The 10,943-nt window shown below is 48.0% G+C and overlaps 1 long non-coding RNA gene across 1 annotated transcript; it reads right to left on the reverse strand.

Annotated features, from left to right (window-relative positions):
• Positions 1-281: 281 nt before the first annotated feature.
• LOC143434765 (uncharacterized) lies at positions 282-10,356 on the reverse strand. The gene is made up of 3 exons (XR_013104521.1): positions 10,216-10,356; positions 1,390-1,530; positions 282-1,273 (listed from the first exon to the last, which is right to left on the reverse strand). It is a non-coding gene; the product is annotated as an uncharacterized LOC143434765 (long non-coding RNA).
• Between the last annotated feature and the right edge of the window lie 587 nt (positions 10,357-10,943).

A 10,943-nucleotide genomic window follows, 5' to 3' on the forward strand; every position in this document is an offset into this window, starting at 1 on the left:
TAAACAGCTGGTCACATCACATCAATAGTTGGGAGCAGAGAGGAGTGAATACATGTTTAGTACTCAGCTCACCTTCCCCACTCTTAGAGAATCAGGACCCAATCCTAGGGAATGGTGCCACCCACAGTGGACTTGGTTTTTTCTCATATCAATTAACATAATCAAGACAACCCCCTATAGACACAGGTCAACCTGATCTAGGCAGTCTCTCAGTGAGACTCTCTTCCCAGGTGATTTTCATGTCAATTTGACAATTAAAACTAACCATTACAGTTGCCTTTTGTTTCTTCAGAGTATCTTTTTGACTCCTACATCCCATTCCTCTGGGCTGACAGAAATGTGAGCTTGGCCACTTAACCTTAATTATTCCTGAGTCTGGTCTCCAATAACCCTCTCACCTACATTTTGGGCATCAAGTGTTCTGTGAGGTTTCTGTCATGTGTAACATAATTTTCCTCTGGAGGAATATTATGGAAATCGTGACTAATTTTTTTTTAAACTAAGTACAACTTCTCAAAGAGGAAAGGGTGGGAATGGATGTTCAGTAATTAGCACAAGTTAATTAGTAGTGTATATACTGTAAGTCCAGGTATGTGAGCTTCTTAAATTTTACCACACTGTGATTTTCTCTTTAAAACATAATGAAACTATCAACAAAGTATGTTTTATTCCAGTCTGTGAAAATAATAAGCTGTCAACTTTTAAGAGAAAAAAAAAACACAGCAATTTGGGTCACATTTAATTTTCTTCAAAAATCGCTGATATAACACTATTTCAAGAAGAACACAGTATGTCATGAATCCTATGGAAGTGACTAATGAGCTACCAGAATTGATATCAGAGCAAGCCACAGAATACAAGATCAACACAGAAAAAAAAATCAATTCTAGTTCTACATGTGAGCGAAGAACCAATTGAAGTCGGACCTACCTCAGCATCCCTGTTTATGATATAACCCGAAGAATACACTCTTAGGACTCTATCAAAAAAGCACAAGACTTGACTTTCACTATGTATAAAACTTACATTCAGAATAGTACAAAGCACTGCTGAAAGAAACTGAAGAGGGTGTCCATGAATGGAAGGACATCCCAAGGTCATGGGATGTTTCCAGAAAACTTGCTGGAAGAGCAGCTGTTTGGCTAGAATATATCCTTGTTCTTCCATTCACTGGCACAGATGTTTCTGGGAAGCAGTTTGCTGCTGCTGGTTACGGCTCACAGTTTGTTGGCTTAGGGTAGGGAGATAGCCCTACACTGTTTTGGCCAGCCGACTAGAGAGGCATGAAAGCAAAGAAAAAGCACCTTTAAAGGAGAGCCGTCTGTGGACCACAACCTCCGTGCTCCCCCACGTCCTCCCCGATGTCAACCGAATGGGTCATGTACTCACCTAGCCAGCCATGAATGGGGAGTTCAGAAGTTGTCAACTGAGTCCCACATAGGGTCCTGTGATAGCTCAATACAGAACAGGTCTGTTTTAAAATAGTGTATGGAGATAACTGGATGGTCACATTAGAAAGAAACTGGACCCCTGTTAAAATAAGCCAAAACTTAAAATGTAGATACTAAGACTTTCAGAAATAAAAATAAACGTAAATTTACATAACTTTGAACTAGATCGTGGTTCCCTAGGGCACCAAGATCACATATAATAAACAAAAATTGGATTTAAGCTAGAAATATCTTTTGAGAAGTGATGTTTAAACTCAAGGCCCATGCAAGCTGTGGAAGTCCTGGAGCACTGAGCCACACCCCTGGCTCTCTTTTTAGTTTTTACCTTGAGACAGGATCTCATGAGAGAGCTAAGATTGGCTTTGACATCTCTTTGTAGTCTATCCTGGCCTTGAACTTGTAATTTCTCCCACCTCAACTTCCCAAGCGATTGAGAGGACACATGTGTCATCTAGTCTGGCTGGAAAATGGTTGTTTTTCCAGAAAATCCAGAAAATAAAAGGCAACTCACAGATGAGGAGAAAAGGGTTCACATTTAGAGTATAGAATAAGATTCACACTGCTTAGTAACAAAAAGACAATAACTAGAAAGTGGGCCGGGGTAGTAGGTCTAATGTACATTTCCTCACAGAATATAGATACAAGCGCCAAAATGGTGGTCAGCAAAGAGAGCCATCAGAGAAATTCAAGTCAAACCACAGCAGGGCACTACGTCTATGTGGAAGAATGGCTGTAAGGAACATGAAGGAGAAAGGATTGGCAGGGATGTTGGGATGCTGAAACCCGTGCACATGACTGTTGGATCTGCAGAGTGGTGTGGGTAGCCTGGCAAGCAGCCATGACCTTCTCAGAACGATAACCATGCAATGCATGACATGATAACTGTATTCCTATATGCACAAGAGAGAAATCACGACATGTCCAGCTGCAGAGATGGTTCAGTGGTTAGGAGCACTTGCTGCTCTTGCAGAAGGCACAGGTTTGGTTCCAAATACCTGTGTGACAGCTCACAGATACCTCTAACTCCAAGTGCAGGGGACTGATGAGCTGTTCTGGCCTCTGTGAACACCAGGCATTCACACTGTGCATGTACATGCGTTCAGACACTCACACATGCACAAAAAATATAAAGTAAATAGATAAATCTTTTATGAGAACATGTTGGCACACAAAGGTTCATAGCAATGTCACTGACTGCAGCCAGGGTGAGATAACCACCCACATACCCAATCAACTCATTCATGGTTAAAGGAAATGCAGTGTGGATAGAAAAAGAAGAGAAGGATTAATGAGTTCTTGCATTAGTCAGCTTTCCAATGCTGTGATAAAATACTTGAGGCAACTGATTTGCAAAGAGGAAAGGTTTATTTTGGATCAAGGTTCTGAAGGTTCTGGGACTGAGGTGTTCCATTGTTTGGGCCCCTGATGATGGTGGCACAAACAGCAGGTTTCTTAAGGTTTTTATTGCTGTAAAGAGACACCATGACCACAGCACAGCAAGTATTATAAAGAAAAACATTTAATAAGGGCTGGCCTAAAGTTTCAGAAGCTTAGTCCATTATCATCATGACAGGAAGCATGGCGGAATGCAGGCAGACATGGTGCTGGTGAAGGAGCTGATAGTTCAGATTGGCAGGCAGCAGGAGGAGAACTGGCTTGAACTTCTGAGACCTCAGAGCCCACCCCCAAGTGACACATTTCTTCCAACAAAGTCACTTCTACTTCAACGAGGCCACATCTCCTAATAGTGCCACTCCCTATGGACCTATGGCAGCCATTTTTATTTAAAATACCACAGCGGGGGGCAGCAGTCCTTCATGTAGATCTGCTTAAAGGCCTAAGGACCTCTGCAATGTGCCCCCAAAATTTCCACAGCACCTGTCAATATCCCAGGGAGCAAATCTTCAGTGCATGGTGTTTTGTAAGTCCCTCAGCCAAATCACAGGGATGCTTGGATGCTTGAAGCTTGAAAACAGCATGCCACGTGGAAGGTCCAGTCACCGATGACCACACACTTCAGAGACAGCAAGTGGCTGCGGCTGCTTAAAGTGGGTCAGGGAAGTGGAGGTGAAATTGAGTCACTCACTACTCATGGACACAGAGTTTCTTTTCAGGGTTTAAAAGTGTCCTAAAATTGGTTCTGCTGAAGGTGCAGCTGAGATCCCATGCTGTGGCGGGAGAGGCCGAAGAGATAATCTAATTCCAGGAAAAGTGAGGCCAGAGACATGACTCAGCAGGTGGAGGTACAGTCTGCCAAGTGTGGCAACCTGAGTCTAGTTTCTAGGGCCCACGTGGTGGAAGAAGAGAAGTGACTCTCGGAAGCTGTCCTCTGACCTCCACGTGTGCGCCACGCTATGCACTGCAATCCTCCTACTTAGTAAGTAAATCCACGAGGAGGGGAAACATTTTCCCCTCTATGCTGAGAGTAGAGAAAACCCAGCTGTCTCCTCCCAGGAGGGACCCCTAGGATGCCAAATCTGCATCTTTTGACCTGCCTTTTGTAGTTTGTCTGCATATTGTGAGGCTGTTACAGGCACAGTGGAGAGAAAAGAACTGGGCTCTTACCCTCCCCGGTTTGGTCAAATTGTAAATAAATCCATATTTCTTTACCCATTTCTGTTTTCTAATTTCTTTTGAAACTAAGGTAATGAGTTTCAGACCTAATGACCTGGGAGCAGCTGACTAACTCCATACACACACACACACACACACACACACACACACACACAGCAAAGCGTGTACTTTAAAGGGCCGGAGTGAGACACAGTGAGCTCTCCCTCACTAGAGGCATTCTAGGAAAGAACAATGCGGTGAAGTGGTTCTATTAACAAGCGCTTACCCACTAAGAAATACCTCTAAGGCTCCACTAGGGTCTCCAAAGAAAATATACAATAAACATAAACTGTGGGACTCTTCTCACAAAGACCTCCCTGTGAGTTCAGAGGCTGAGAGGGTGGACTGGCCATTGGCTTCCTGTCAGGATCAAGTATGTCACAAAAGAGAGGAAAAGAGCAAGGACAGTCCCAGGAAATGGACAGGGTAGAGCAGCTACTGCAGCGGTTCTCAACCTGTGGGTCGTGATTCCTTTGGGATCAGACAGTCCTCTTACAGGGATCCTCACCCAAGACCACTGGAAAACACAGATTTTCACATTATGATTTATAATAGTAGCAAAATTACAGTCATGAAGTAGCAACGAGAAGAATCTTGCGGTTGGGTTCACCACAACACGAGGAACTGTGTCTATTAATGGGTTACAGCAGTAGGAAAGTTGAGAACCACTGATCTGTTAACAGTGTTCAAAACACCCTTTTTCTGGCCATTCCTGAACGTCCCCCCTTTGGGTCCTTATCCATCCTTGATTCTAGGTCAGGGTCAAGCCAGGCAGCATAACACTCCTGAATTCCATTCTGCCTGCTTTGGGACCTGCTGTGGACAGCTCTTGAAGCAAGTCAGAAGGTAAGTAAGATGGCGTCTGGAGGAGTGTGGGCAGCTATACCTTCTCCTCTGACCCCACAGTGCCTCTCACTTTACAGCAATGTTGCATTCCTCCCTCAAGTCATCTGCGATGCCATGAGGGATCACCGAGTCAGATAGGATGGAGATTAAACCTCTGGCTTCAGCCTCTCAGCCTCTTCCCCTGATGTCCCCCGGTGAGAGCATACATGAGCCCATAAATGACCCATTAAGATTCACCTCCATAAGACATTTGAAGTTGAACCTGGTGTCTCAAAGGTGACAGACACCAGAGACAGGAGATGGTCACAGGTGGGCGAGAGAAGACAAGCATGTATCAGGAAGAGAGACAAAAAAACAGTGGGGAACATGATCACATGGCTCGCGAGCTTTGGGTAGAACCCAGGCTGGCCCAGGGGACAGTGACAGTGAGCGCATGCAGGCTATGGTGGTCAGAAGGGGACCCTGAGGACAGACTTGAGGTTCCACTGAGTGAAGGGGATTGCTAGAGGGGTGCACTTGACACTGTCAGGGCCCAGGCAGGAGGGAGTGACACTGGGAAGTTCGGGGCAGTGCTGAGGTAGACCGCAATGCTAAGAGTCAGTCCCTCTGCAGTCCTCCAGCATTCTTCACAGCCACAGAATCCGTTTCCTACCCCTATGTAGTTATAATGGCCAGTGGCTTTGCCTGGGGACATATGTCCAGACACACAAGTGAAGGTGAGGAATGAGCTTTGCAATTTGTATGAATCACGGCTGTGAGGGCTGCTTGTTCCTCAGCTGTCCTCCCTGACAGGACATATGTGAAGGTGTTAGTGGTCGCTTTCCTCACTGTTATAACAAGACACCTGACAAAAGCAACTTGGGGAAGGAGAGGGTAATTTAGGCTTACAGTCTGAGGGAAACAGTCCACCGTGGTGGATAGCAGGGTTAGCAGGAGTGAGGCGGCAGGTCATGTTATGTCTGTGGTCAGGAAGGAGAGAGCTGAAGGCTGGTGATTGCTCTGTCTCCTTTGCCTTGTTTTATTCAGTCCAGGACCAAGTCCATGGGATGATGCCGTCCATACTAAGTGTAGTTGTTCTCATTCAGTTAAAACTCTCTGAAAAAAGCCCCGAAGACATACCCAGAAGCATCTCTTCTAGGTGATTCTGAAGCCATCAAGAGGACAATGAAGATTAGCCTTTATCGTGATCAGGCATGGCGGTCACGAGACCTGCAACATCTTTGTCTCGTCGTGTCAATAGCCCTGACTGAGAAAAGCTAGCACCCTGAAGCCTGCCCTGGTCTCTGCTCAGCCTGACACAGTGTTTCCCACAGCTGACAATGGGATAAATTGTTCTAATTAACAACAGGAGAAGAGGTTTGCACATCCTCTGTGGAGTCACGTTCTGTGTGTGATGTGTTGACTGAAGTGTGTGCCCTTAGCCCAAAGTAGCATCCCTCAAGAGCAGTGGCTCTCAGCCTTTCTGATGCTGTGACCCTTGTGTTGTGGTGACCCCTAATCATATTATTATTTCATTGCTACTTCATAAGTGTAATTCTGCTACTGTTATGGTTTGTAATGTAAATATCTGATATCCGATGCTGCAAAGGGTCAAGACCCACAGGTTGAGAACTGCTGCTCAAGAGCCTGGTACTTATTCTGTACTCTCTGGGGACCAGATCCTGCCCAGTGTGCCCTCACACTGGTGATGAGAAGCTGAGAAGTGGGGCTGCCTTTCTTGGCCATCACATTGCAACTCTGAGGAAGGGGAGCCCTCACTCTCACAAGCTAACTGTTAGTGTCTCATAGGCTGTGTGGGCTGGTGACACTTGCCTCAAATCTTAGGTCTGGCATATGGACAGCAGGGGGGACGGGCAGAGTGAAGGCTTCTAAGCCACGTCTTGCCTGAAACTTGAATTCTATCAAACCTGTGGAATCGTGTTTCTCCTCAGTGTGGGGAGGGGCCCAGCTACAGGCAGAGAGAAGAGCCGTCACTTTGTAGTGAGAGCAAGATGAGGCAGTAGAGGCAGCTTCAAATACCCGGAAGGTAGGGAGGGCCACTTCTAAAGCACCACATGGCCTGTGGGGGCCCAGTGACCTATATTCCAGCTGCAGTCTGATACATAACCCAGACCTGAGTGACCATCAGTCCTGACCCAGCATGGTGACAATCAGCCTTCTATCAGCGTTAACTGGGGTGGTGGGGAGTCCCATATCCTATCCAGCGGCAGAGGCATCCTTTACTCATAGTATGAGACACAATGAGGGATAGGAGCCTGGAGGGCATCTGGGTACAGTTAGGCATTCCCAGCAGATCTGATTGCTTCCTGGCTTGCTCAGAGACTCACAGGCATGGCAGTTCACACATAGTACCTTCTGGGCTGGGGACATCACTATGGCATATGGACACTTGCTGCCTCTGGGTTCTGGTCCCCAGCAGCCATTCAGGCACTAGCCCTGGGCCTTACTGGGAAGGAAAAGTTCCTTTATTACTCTCCAGCATTTAGTTTGTCTGGATCCTCCTCTCCTAGCTACTTCCTCAGCTGCTTCTAGCATACAATCTAGTCTCCAGCTCCATCCTCTGCTTCAGGGATCCTAGACTCTCTCTGGTCTCTGCCCATAGCCTAGGCGCTAAAGCTTGCACCATGGAGCCCTGTGACTTCTGCAGCCTCAACTGCCAGCTACATGCCCTACTCCACCCCAAATCCTCAACCCCAGCTACAGGCTGAACCAGGTGGCTTGGGGTGGTCAGAAATGGGTTGAGCCCTCCTGAGAGCCTCCAGCCTACAATGGAGCAGGAACATGAGGAAGCCTGCTGCAGGCTCAAGGTTGGCTGTGTGGAGGTGAATGGCTCCTCTCACAGGCATCTGCAATTGACTTAGTGCCCCAGGAACAAGGAGGGCAGAGGGAAGGGGCTTGCAACCCAGACATCCAAGGACCTGGAGAAAAGGGTAAACCTCTGAGTCTACCAGTTTCTTTGCAAGTGGAGGTAGGTTGGCCTTCAGAGTCCTGAGGCAACTTCACCAAGAGAGTCATGTTGGAGTGCTGCAGCCCTTGGAAATGGGGAGTGGTATATGACCCCCATTATCTCAGGCTGTCTTTAGAAATGGGAGCTGGAGAGCAGAAGAAGGCTACATGGGAAACGGAGGCACCGAGCAGCCCAGGTATGGCTGGAACACACTGGCCAGGGTGAGAGGTATTTGAGCCTCCTGCTCAGTGTGCAGTGGGCACATTAACTTCTCTGGACCAGGTCTCCAGAGGTGTGCTTCAAGGGAGGCAGAGAAATGGGAGAAACAACAATGCTCGCCCACAGCCCTCACCAAGCTTGGCAGTTATATGAGCCGGTGCTGGCATGTTGGGTAGGCAGAAGGATTACAGTGGAGCTCAATTTACTGAGTGAGGTCAGCGACTCCAGCTGTCACCCCACGCCTTTGGAACCGGAGCCGCCATGAAGATGTTCTGGCAGGAAAGAGACCTATCTTGTCTCCCAACACCCAGGCTGGGCCCTCACACCGGCAGGTTGGTGACAGATTTAGCATGTGCCCTGGCACCCTCTCTTCCTCCTCTGCATTCTCTCCCCAACCTTGGTCTGCAGCCGGTACATCATGAGACCAGCCCCTTGCTCTTGCCAATTGGCTGTTGTGAATGGCAGTGACCCAGCACCAAGAAGACGTTCCTGATATATTCACTATGGAGCTTTCTGGCTGGGCAGAAGTGAGCGAGATAAGAGGTTTACATTCAATGAGCTGGAGGTGGGAGATTGAAAGGGTGTTAGATAAGTAAGAAGACAGCCTCAGAAGCTTCTGTGTGGGCCATGGAGAGAGGGCAAGAGAACCAAGAGCCAAAGGCTATATTGCCCAAGAGTTGGCATCAGTGATAGGGTGGGTATCTTATGACAACACTCCAAAGGGCCAGCTGTTTCTTGCAGGAAGCGGATGGCAGCTAGGGTTCTCAGGAAAACAGCTTGATGATGTTCAAAGTGCAAATGAGAGACATAATCAGACACGGGCCCAGCCACTGTGCTTGAGGGGAAAAAACCAAGTGGGGTTAGAACAACCTCGGCTGAGGATACTGAGACAAGGGCAGGAAAGGACAGGGCCACCGTGAGGACACACTTGAAGGGAATACACTGCACTGAAGGAGAAAACAGTGGTGAACAGACAGGCATGGGTGCCAGTTCTACTCATGAGGAGCCCTGGTAGAGAGCAGGGTTGGACGGTGCCACCAAAGCCAAGTGTGGGTGACATCTGGGAGGCAGAGAACCTTTTCCCCAAGCCCTGGCCATTAAGCTACTTCTCCAGTGCCATTCAGCAACCATGGCTCCTTTTCCTGAGGTCAGTCCCAAGGTGAGTTCTTTTTTATTCTGAGTAGAGTAGCAAGAAGGAGCTTGCTGGTCAACCACACTCACACTATGTCCCCGAGTGAGGGCCCTGGTCTCTGATATAAAACCCACTATGTAGCCCAGAGTAGCCCAAAGCCCCAACCCTTTGGTGAGCTTGGGACCTTCCGATTGTTTTCCTGGTCACTGTATCCTGGTCATACAGAGGCCTTCAGTGTCTGCCTCATTGACATGAATGCTGTGTACAATTATTTCTAGTTTTTACCCTGCATCCAATCAGATTTTTAAATTCAACCCAGACTTCAGTAAAGGCCCTCTTGGGTGACAGCAGTCCCTGGCTGTATGGTGGAGTAGCTGGTTTGATGTCTTGGTGACACCTTCAGATTGTGCCTCTTGGTGCCTAAAAATATTACCACAGTGCTGGTTGATACCACATGGGTGGGGTAAGACTTGAAAGGGCCTTAGTGTGTCACCTACACCTGCCCTTCTCCATTCCTGTCACCCTGAGTAGCAAACATTTTCAGAGACCAGGAAACCCACTGCAGATTCAAGGATACAGAGACAAGGGGACATTTCTAAAGGCAAGATGGGGAGGCTCACAGAAGTTGTTTTGAAGCAGCCATCCCTTCCCCCGAGACTCATAACAAGAGTGTTCAAGGATCAATAACAAGGTGGCACCTGTCCAAACTCAGGCAGGCCACGGCTGGGTGGACGCCCTTGCAAAACTATTTTCTGAGTAAGGTTGCTCTGGCCCGTGCAAGGCTGCGGTCTGGCAGGGTGTTCCGAGCCATTCCTAGATCAAGCACAAACGTGAGCTCACCTCCTTTAAGCACTCTTAGCTTTGTTTACTATTTGCTTTTTGTGTGTTCTAACCTGGGTAACCCCGTTGATTCTATCAGTGTCTTTAAGTGCAGGTTCTGAGTGGATTTCTGCTTTGTCAACATGTGGACACAAGGGGGATGACAGCGGGAGGGTGAGGAGCCTTACCCTGGCATGGTCACATCTGAGCAGGCTGTCCTTTGGGTATGTCCTTTCCGTGTTTGTCTGCGTTCTGTCCTGAGGGGAGTGGGAGGAGGTTTTCTCTGAGATGGAGACTACACGGCATCTCTCTGGAAGAAGAGAGAGAGGATCCTGTTGGGAGAGCAAGATGTCAAGGCACAGAACTGGAAAGAAATTGGCAGGACACTGGGCCAATGAATCATCACTTACCTGACCCAGGTTCTCAGGCCTGCTCTGCAGATGATAGCCATGGGCCCAGAGGCAACCTGAGGAGAGGAGCCTGCTTAGAGGCCTTCCCAGCCAGTAGGCTGTTCTAGCCTAGGACAAGCGAGGTCCTTGGTCTACTCCCTTTACACTCACACTCGTCCGAGCCTCTTTCCGTCTCTCTTCTGCCCGGAGGACCTCCATAATGGGACCCTGTGCTCTGTGGCTAAACTAGCTTTTGACCTAACATTCTCTCCTTGCCAGCTCCTCAGTCTGGATCATAGCTGGCTTTTTTTTGTTTGTTTGTTTGTTTGTTTGTTTGTTTTTGTTTTTTGTTTTTTGTTTTTTTGTTTTTCGAGACAGGGTTTCTCTGTGTAGTCCTGGCTGTCCTGGAACTCACTCTGTAGACCAGGCTGGCCTCGAACTCAGAAATCCGCCTGCCTCTGCCCCCCAAGTGCTGAGATTAAAGGCGTGCGCCACCACCGCCCGGCATGGCTGGCTTTTCTTCCTGA

This window comes from Arvicanthis niloticus, chromosome 17, assembly GCF_011762505.2.
Source record: "Arvicanthis niloticus isolate mArvNil1 chromosome 17, mArvNil1.pat.X, whole genome shotgun sequence".
NCBI classification, from domain to species: domain Eukaryota; kingdom Metazoa; phylum Chordata; class Mammalia; order Rodentia; family Muridae; genus Arvicanthis; species Arvicanthis niloticus.